The following is a 10396-nucleotide window of genomic DNA, read 5'->3' as shown; positions in this document are numbered from 1 at the left end:
ACAGCCACACAGAAAAAATAAAACTTAACTCCTTCCTCACACCATACACAGAAGGCATTACCAGGTGCCTTGTAGATTTAAACGTGAAAGGCCAAACACTAAGGCATGTTGAAGACAAAATAGGAAACGATCTTCTGGACTTTGGGATAGGGTAAGTTTTCTTTCTCTCTCGCTTTTTTTTAAAATTAATCTTTATTGGAGTATGGTTGCTTTACAATGTCGTGTTAGCCTCCACTGCACAACAAAATGAATCAGCCATACATATACAGATAGGGGATAGGGTAAGTTTTCTTAAACAGGATTCAAAAAGTATTTACCATAAAGGAAAAGACTGAGAAATCGGATGACGACCAAATAAAGTTCTGTTCATCAAAAGTTAGGAGTAAAAGAGTCAAAAGACAAGCTACAGGACTTCCCTGGGGGCGCAGTGGTTAAGAATCCGCCTGCCAATGCAGGGGACACGGGTTCGAGCCCTGGTCCGGGAAGATCCCACATGCTGCGGAACAACTAAGCCCGTGCACCACAACTACTGAGCCTGCGCTCTAGAGCCCACGAGCCACAACTACTGAGCCCTCGTGCCACAACTACTGAAGCCCGCGTGCCTAGAACCCGAGCTCCGCAACAAAGAGAAGCCACCGCAATGAGAAGCCCCCGCACCACAACAAAGAGTAGCCCCCGCTCGCCACAACTAGAGAAAAGCCCGCGCACAGCAACGAAGACCCAACGCAGCCAATAAATAAATAAATAAATTTATTAAAAAAAAAAAAAAGACAAGCTACAGAGAGTGAGAAGATATTATTACATGAATGACTGACAAAGAGCCCTTATTTGGAATGTGTTAAAACAGCCTTCAAATCAGTAAGAAAAAGTCAACCTCATAGAAAATGTGAAAAATTTGAACAGGCACTTCACAAGAGAGAATGTTCAAATCAACACACATTTGAAAAGATGATTAACCTTGTTAGTACACACCCATCAGAATGACTACCATACAAAGGATGAAATATACCTAGAGGGAGGTAAAGAGATGCAGCCGCTTTGGCAAATGGTGTCATGTGTTCTGAAAAAGTCAAAGGTGTGCATACCCCATGATCCAGCAATTCTACCCTTAGGCGTACGCCCAACAGAAATGCACACACAATATTCAACAGTCTTCATAGCGGCTTTATGTGTAATAGTAAACAACAACAACCTGATCCACAGTGAAAGAGAGTGTATAGCACATATAAAGAACATACATAGAAAGTGTGGTATATTTAGACTCTAAGATACTATTCAGCAAAGGAAATGACTGGAACTCAACTAAATGCAACAAATGTGGAAAGATATCACAAGGGCACTTTTGACCAAAGAAGCTAGACACCAAAGATTAACTACTCCGTGATTCCATCAGTAAGTTCACAACCGGGGAAAACCAGTCTACACACTGTAAGTTAAGATGTGTTACCTTTGGAGGTGCAGGAGGGTAGGGGGCTTTTGGGGTACTGGAAATATTCTGTTTCTTGTTCTGTAGTCATTATATGGATGGATTCACTTTGGAAAAATTCACCGATGTGTATACACTTAGGTTTGGTGCCCTCCTCCATATGCATGTTGTTTCAATTTTTAAAAAAGCCAAAAAGAAAAACTATTTACACCAATTTGTCCATCTGTTATCTAAGAGAAAACTCAAGATCTCCTCTCAAAAACAACAGATTTTATGCTCTCCCAGCCCAATATTAATCTACTCAAGGTACCCGGGAATGGAACTGATTCTTAATTTGGTTTATGAAAAGGGCTTCAGCAAGAATATCATAGGTAAGCATGGCCAAAGATGATCTGTATAAACTACAATAGTTTGTATTTGTTGGGATATGCTTTGTAATCATTCTGTGTTTTTTTGTTTGTTTTTTTTTTATGTGGATCTGTTTTGATTCCTTCCTTTATTGTAAGGACGTGTCCTATAGTTTAGTATTCTTTATAACAACAACTATATATATATATATTATCATGCCTCTACTACTTAATACCAACTCTTTGAAGACAGGTTTGATAAATATTGCCAAGAACCAATTACAGAATCTAGTTTGGTTCTGGGAAGAGTTTGTGTTTTTCATGCACATAATTTGGACTAAAAAGTACATTGGCCAGAGTGTTTCTTTACGATTACAGGCTGTTCCTACATTGTCATTGTGGGAACAGCCAAGTATCTGGCCAGGGCAAAGATGTTTCACATGTAGACTCCTGTCTGATTTCTAAATATTCATTGAAGCAAAACTGCACCCTTCAGGCAAATGAGTTTCACCTTGCTTGGGAAATGTTGTTTTAGTTAAATTGTTTTCTTAGGACCCAGCAGCCAGCATCTGTCACTTTCTTCCCGAAGAATGAAAGTACCTACAATGGATTGTGTACTCACTATACTCAAGGCGCCACGCTAAGTACATTACATTCATATTTCATGTGTGTTTCCCAGCACCCCTTTGGCATAGCATCCCTATTTTACAGAAAAGGAGACTGAGGCTCAGGGAGGCTGAGAATTTCCCACAGGGAAGTCGAGCTGGACCTTCATCCAAGTCAGTTAGCGTGAAGCGTGGCCTCGGCCCCCTGTCACCCTGCCCAGGATCAGGCTCCCTGAGGCTGTCGTGGGAGGCGATCAGGGACCAGTCCCAACCCGGTTCCCTTGCATGTGATTTTTGTCAAGATGAATAAGTCGCTTCAGCAAGCAACACCCATCATTTCTTCCCTTATCTCATCCCCTGAAACGTGGCATTCACGGGATCCTCCTGAACTAAAATTGACAACCTCACCCAGGAAAATAACTATTAGTAACCAAGTGGCACGGCTTATGGCCCCATTTGCAGTGAGACTCATTTCAACACATCACGTCGACATCATGGGGCTCCCTGTGGGTCGTTAATCCCTTAGACATGAACGTGGGGCAGTAGAGCCCGAGAACAAGTAGCTGTTTGCCAGCCAGGAAGTTAATGATTGGCCTCGAGAAGGTTTGTCTTAGGAAACTGCTGGGATGGTTTCCCTGGGACTCTGCCCACCTGGAGGTACAGGGCAACTGCGTCTTACTTGCATTTAACCTGCCCGCATCTAACTTCGAGGGACAGAGAGGGAGTGGGAAGGAAGGAGTCGAAGGGCGATTTAAGTTCTGCAAGTGATTTCTCTTCTGTCCCATCCAGTGAACTGTGCCCTGGAAGGAACATGGGCTGACCTGGATCTGTGTTTCCTGCAATCACCTCTGTGATTCATTCATTCATCCATTCATTCATTCAACACTATGTCTGCCAACTGTGAGGCCAGCCCTCTGCCAGATGCCAGGCACACATGCGGGAACCAAACAAGGATTCCTGCGGTTGTGGAACTTTCTAATGGGAAGAGTCTGAAAACAAGTGATAATTGTAATAAATGTTTATGATATGCTAGAAGTGGATACTTATGGAAAAATGAAAAGTAAGGCAAGGAATGTCTGCAGTGCCAGGGTGGTGAGTGGTGGGAATGTGAAGCAGGGGGTCAGTGCAAACTTCACCGGGAAGGTGGGATTGAGCAAAGATTGGGGATCTAGGGGTGCTCCAGGCGATGTGTCCCCAAGTGAAGAGCCTTCCAAGGGGAAGGAGTGAACGCCAGGACCAAGGTCCGTGGCAGGACATGCTGGCTTGTTAGAGGAACTAGGAGGGCAGCAGACGAGATAATGTCGGAGGGGCATGGGGTGCTGGGCCGTGGGGCTCTGCAGGACGGTCTAAAGACCTCTGGGTTTTAGGCTGAGTGGTTTGGGGAGCGTTGCAGGGCGGTGGGCTGGAAAGTGACATGACATGACTGATGTTTTAAAGAATCACTCTTGCTGGTGTGTTGAGGAGAAACCATATGGGGCACGGACCAAGCAGGCACATGAGTAGGAGGTGTTTGCAGTGATCCAGTAACAGATGCTGGTGGCAGACCAGCCAGAACCAGTGGACTTCCTGAGGGATTGGACGTGGGGCCTGAGGAAAGAGTGGAATCAAGGTTTGTGCTTGAGGTTTTGGCTGAGCAAATTCGGGGACGAAATTACCTGTGAGTAGAGCAGGTGTTTTGGTAAAGATTAGCATCGTTTGTGACATGTTGAGGTAGAGACATCTGTTAATTATCTGTGTGGAAGTGGGGCATTGGCAGCGGGAGTGTAAAGTTCTGGAGAGAAGATCCAGGCTGGAGATAAACGTCTGGGAGTAGTCAGCGTATAGGTGGCATCGAAAGCCACGAGACTGGATGAGATCATCTGAGGGTTGGAGGATGAAACACGGGAGGCTTAATTAAACTTGAATGCGGATGAAGAGTTTCAAACGGTACGTTTCATGCAACACTTACTTGTTAACCATGTAAATATTAGGCACCACGCAATACTGGGGACATACCTATACTACAGAATTATTAGTTGTTTATCTGAGCTTCTGGCTTGCTGATTCTGGCCGTGCTCAGTGGGGAGTGAGAGCAGGGAGGTTAGAGGGCTGGGAACTGAGCCCTGGGCCCCCAGCTGTAAGAGGCTGGGGGAAGGGAAGGAACAGGGAAGAGGACATGAACGAGGCAGGAAGAACACCGCCCAAGGGTACGGTGTCCTGGAGCCTGGAGGGAGGCATGATCAGCTGCCCTCCAGGAAGACAAGGTCGGGAGTTGAGCCCTGGATTTGTCAATGAGGAGGCTGCTGGTGGCCTGGCAGAGCAGTCATCTGCAAGAGCTGGAGCACTTTGCGGGGCTGAGTGGGACCCCTCTTTCCAGGTTAGGGCTGTTCCTCCAGCGGCCGCCTGAATGCGGGCGGGTAGTTCAGGGCGCTGGCCTGATGAAAGCGTCACGATGACATTGACCTCGTGCTCAGTACACTCCTACCTGAAGACGCCCTTGAGGACCACGAAGTGGGGTTTTCAGCAGGTTCCCTGGACGCCTCCCTCAGATGGGGACTCAGGCCCTCAGTGCGGACGCAGAACCGCGGTGACGAGCAGGGATGGCTCAGTGCGGACGCAGAACCGCGGTGACGAGCAGGGAGGCTGCCTGCCCGGCGGGGGGCGGGGAGGTGGGTGGCGCGGGGACCGCAGGGCTTGGGGAGCCACGCAGCCTCGTGTGGGAGGAGCTCGGGGAAGCAGGACGGCGACTCGGCGGGGAACCGTGACGATCCAAGGGCGAGGGTAGCCGGGTGCCCACTGCACACATAGCCACTTTCCAAAGCTCCAAGTTCAAACACTTTTTTTTCTTCCGGAAAAAGAAAGCAACAGTGGTACCACTTGAATCCTTTAATTCTCTTACAGTGGGGCTGTTCCCACATTTGCTAAGTCCCTTCATTCAAGTAAAAACCAACATTTTTTCTTCACCTGAAAGCAATGAGGTGTAGGCCCTCGGTCACATCCCCGGAGCAGGACTTATTTCTTAGAGTTAAAAACCAAAACAAACAAACAAAAACAAACTTTCAATATATAGCTTGACTATCACTACACTGAAATATAAAAAATGGCCCTGAAAGTGGGAGGTGAGGTGATTTTCACCCAGACACAAGGCATTCTCCTGCCTTGATATAACCCAGGGCCACCGCTCAAAAGGACATCCCGCCTCACATTTTATAGCCCAGGGCTCATCTTTGTCCAAATAACATCATGACGGGAAACCTTAGTCAGCTTTTTGTATTACAAAATGAGCTACAGAATATGATTGCACATAACTGCAAACTGTTAGGGGTGTTCGACTTGCCTTTTAAGAAAAAAGATAAGATTTATTCAGCCATAAAAAAGAATGAAACACTATATATAAAATAGATAACCAACAAGAACCTACTGTATAGCACAGGGACCTATATTCAATATCTTGTAATAACCTATAATGGAAAAGAATCTGAAAAAACAGAATATATATGTATACGTATATATGTATAACCGAATCACTTTGCTGTACACCTGAAACATTGTAAATCAACTATACTTCAAGTAAAAAATGAAATTACGAAAAAGACAATATTTATTCTCACAACATTGTGACTAAGTATATAATCTAGCTACTTAAATCTAAAGTCATTTTGTTTTTACAAGTCACCACCCACCCCAAGAAACTCCATGACATGGCTTTGAAAAATAATTTGCGCAGATCTCTGTAAGTTAATTATTGTATGACTATCTCTGAAAGCTTTTTGTGTATTGCACATTTAATCAGAGAGAGAGGCCTGGTTAACTACACTGCTGTTCTTTTAAAAAATCAAGATTATTTAACCACAGTAAAATAAATAGAAGACACGACATGTTTTTAAATTGTTTGTGAAAATGTACTTGCTCTAATGATTTTTGAAGAAGTGCTATTCCCTGTTTCTCATCTTCCCCGTAGTGAAGTGATGAGGCCCGATTCCCACACAGCCTGCCAACTCGGTCCTTTATTTATATTAGAGCAGCGGTTCTCGGACTTTCAGCGTACACCAGAATTATCTGTAGGGCTGGTAACGTCACAGAGTTCTGGGCCGCACCCAGCCCCAGAGTTTCTGATCCAGTAGGTTTGGGTGGGGCCTGAGAACTTACTTTTCTACCCAGTCCCCAGGTGATGCCGATTCTGCTGGGCTGGAGAAGGACGGTCTATAGGTAAAGAAGTTCTCCGTGCTGAACCGTGCAGGGGCCATCGGGAGCATCTGAGCCCAGCTCCCCGTTTACAGCTGAGAAACCACGATGCAGGTGGAGAAATGTCAGGTCAGTCCAGGCCCAGGGAGCTGGGTGGGGAGGTGGCATTCATTCGACGTAGGAACAGGGTGAGCACAGAGGTCTGGGGCAGCACCACCCTCCCCTCAGCCCTTCCTGAAGCCACAGCCAGCAGAAAAAGAAATCAGCCCCCATACGCTCAGGCCAGGATGTAGCCAACTGGTTTCCAGTTTTGTCCATCAGTAGAAGATTTCATGATCTCTATGTCGGGCAAGTCACTTGTCTCAGAGCTTTGGTTTTCTCACCACAAAATGAAGGCATTGGTTCAGCTTATTTTTAAAATTCCTTGGAACTCCAACTTTCTATGACTCTACCTAAACATAATAAACCTCTGACGAACGTTTGTTGAATGAGTAACGGGAAACAGAAGTATTTGTGCTCTGCTGAGAGAAAACAGAGGAAGGGTCAGAGGCTTCCCTTTTTGGGTGAGGAGGACCTGAATGACTCCTGGCATCGCCTCGGGCAACAGGATGTCTGAGGATGTCTCCTTACCGCAGGAAATCACGGAGAAAAGCGGAGGTTCAAGGTTCCAGACTGAGAGAATTATTCTTTTCCTTTAAGTGAGAATATTCATCATGGAATGAAAAGGAACCAACAAAACACGAAACTGGAACCAATGAAACATAGGAAAGAAGAGCCTGGGGTCCAGAGCAGTGACGGGAAGTGAGGTGTAAGTGGACGGAAGTCCCTAGAGAAGGGGATGTTTCTTCACTTGGGACCAGCTCCCTCCCATCCTGGGGTCTGTCCTGCGCCCTGCAGGGCAGATGGAGCCGGTGGTCTCTGCAGACATTGAGAAGTCGCTTTTGTAAATATTTAAACAAGAAGTAAATGTGTCTTTAGCTAAGAGAAAATGGACAGAGGTACAATCTTCAAATCCCTTTGTTTTAGCTTTGAAGTAACTACAATTTTAAAATAAATGTAAGATGGATGTATAGATCCATGTATAGATGAGACTATGTATAGATTCTTGATATTTGGAAACCACTGACTTCTTAGGAAGGGAGATGCTAACTGCATTATAAATACCCAGTTTTTGTTTTCTTGGATAACCCTACTTCTGAAAGAAAACTGGAATCATGTGTGGCAGGTCAACTTTAAGTGCTGTTATACACACTAATATAACAACATGCTGTTTCAGACAGTGGAACTGTCCGACCTGGGAAATGCGCCACACACAATCTCCTTGTGCCAAGAGGGTCCCGAAGAAGTAATGTTACAAAGACAGGCTAATCCCCATTTAGAATCGCCGAGGATGAGAAGCTCCACTAAAATTCCTCCATGTTTACACCTTTAAACGACAAAATGGCTTTCAAATTCAAATAACTCTGATGGAGACATTTATACAATAGAGTACACGCTTGCCTGTTTTCTTAACTAGAATATTCAGAACATAATTTAGCCTTTTTCTTGTTGACTCACTATGAATCATCATTATGAGTCAAAGCCATAGAATTTTAGTACAAAAGCGTCCTTAGAGACCAGCTAGCTCCATTTCTTCCTTTTCGAGATGCTCAAGCGGAGGTGTGACAGGAGTTAAGTGGAAAGCAGAACCGTGCTGCCAGTTTGAAGGGACCTGGTCCAGAAGCCACGGCTTCGATTCTTGGTCCAAGGCTGTGACCGCCACACCTGCCGAGGCCTCGTGCCTTCCAGACTGGGGAGTGGGGTGATACTCATAAGATCCTGTAGATGTGGCAAAGGCCAGCTTCCCCTTTGCAAAATGGGCTCGGACTCAATGCATTTTGCATTTTGGAGTCTACTTTTTATATTTTTTCCCTCTTTGCACTCACCTATCGTCTGTAGTGCTGTGAGTGTGTAAATGTGGTTCTGCCTCTAAACATTACCCTACTCTCTTCAGCTGGGGCTTCTGCTCAGCTGTAAAATATTGCAGGCGGGATCTCACAGGGGTCTTTCTGCTGTGAGCCCCGGTCACTTTCCTGGGGACGGGGCCTCTTCCTTTCCTCTTGGCCTGCCCCCCGCTCCTCCCCTCCCCTTCCCGCTCCTATAGGATGAGGGGGAAAAGTCTTCTGTTTTCCCCTGCATGTGGGTATTCAGTCCCTGTGCTTGTTCGCTAGGGCTACCATCATAAAGCACCATAGACCTGGGGGTGGCACTTAAACAATCGGAAGCCGGAAGTCTGAGGTCAAGGTGTCAGCAGGGCTGGCTTCTCCTTGGCGTGTGGATGGCCCTCTGCTCCCTGTGTCTTCACATGCTTGTCCTTCTGTGTCTGTGTCCTTATCGCCTCTTCTAAAAAGATCACCAATCATATTAGATCAGGGCCCACGCTCGTGATCCATTTTAACTTAATTACCTCTTTAAAGTATCTATCTTCAAATATAGTCACATTCTGCGGTACTGGGGCTTAGGACTTCGTCATATGAATTTGAGGTTGGGACACAATTTAGCCCATAACAGGCCTTTTTCACTTTTAAAGTTACCATGAATCACTCTAGGGAAACAGTCAGTTGTAATGGCTCCAGAATTTTATAAAATTCTTATGGCCAAGGTCCCTGAGTAATAGTTCCAGAATTACTTCTAAGATGGTAATTGAAATGAAGAGTGACTGATAGATTCACTCATTCCAGAAGGATCCCTTCTTCATTCCAACAAAGGCAGTGATTGACACCACAAACTTGAGCCCTGGGGATTGTTTCCCAGGCCCTGCAGGTGCGGGAGGAGTGGGAAAGGCCAGATGGCAGCCTCTGGGCGGCAAAGTAGGGAGAACACAGAGAGGGCGGGAGAGGACAGAGCCCAGGCCAAACAGAAATGATGGCTCCAGAGGCTAGGATGGGGGTGGGGCTTCCTGGGGCTGGCGGTTATCACCACTGGTTCAAACCCCTTTTCAGTCTGTGCCTTTCCCCTTCACTGACAACCGGCTGAGAAAAGGCCACAGGAGAAACATGGGTCACCTGGGTGTTGGGGAGCAATTAAAAACCAACTGGGTAAGAGATACATTCTTTGATGGGAACAAAAGTTCTTTGTAGGTACAGGGGACTCACACTTGAAATCTGGCCATAAGGGTCTATGGCATGTTCAGTGCCTGCAGCTGCTTTTCAAGTCTGGCCTGGAAACACTGAGTGCTGTCTGTCCACGTTCTACCTTCAGCCTGCCTGCCTGCTTGTCCTCTTTACTGCCAGGGGATCTCTCTGTCCCCACATCCCATCTCCCACCCTCACCTCACCCCAAACCTGGCTGTTGAGGGAAACATGCATCCACTACTCCATCCAACATCCACCCAACATCTATTCACTCCACCCAACATCCACCCAACATCCATCCACTCCTCCACCCAACATCCATTCAATATCCGTCTACTCCACCCAATATCCACCCAACATCCATCCACTCCTCCAACCAACATCCATTCAATATCCATCTACTCCTCCACCCAATATCCACCCAACATCCATCTACTCCACTCGACATCCACCCAACATCCATCCCCTCCCCCACCCAATATCCACCCATCCATCCACTCTTCTATCCAACATCCATCTATTCCTTTGAACCCTGAACACGAGCAGAGCACCAAGGGCCACTCTTATTCCTTTAAAAACCTTTTATTTTCTGAAGATGACTACTTAAGAAGCCTGATGACCAAGCTTGTCAGCGTAAACTGAGGCCTAAGAAATGCTTGCCCAACTCAGTGTGACTAACCCACATGAATTTCAGAGAATGTGACTGTGACTGTGTTGGCTTCTCTATGATCTCCTTCTCTC

The sequence above is a fragment of the Balaenoptera acutorostrata genome, chromosome 14 (genome assembly GCF_949987535.1).
Source record: "Balaenoptera acutorostrata chromosome 14, mBalAcu1.1, whole genome shotgun sequence".
In the NCBI taxonomy this organism is placed as follows: Eukaryota; Metazoa; Chordata; class Mammalia; order Artiodactyla; family Balaenopteridae; genus Balaenoptera; species Balaenoptera acutorostrata.
The sequence above is the reverse complement of the archived record's forward strand: the minus strand, read 5'-3'. Positions refer to the sequence as shown.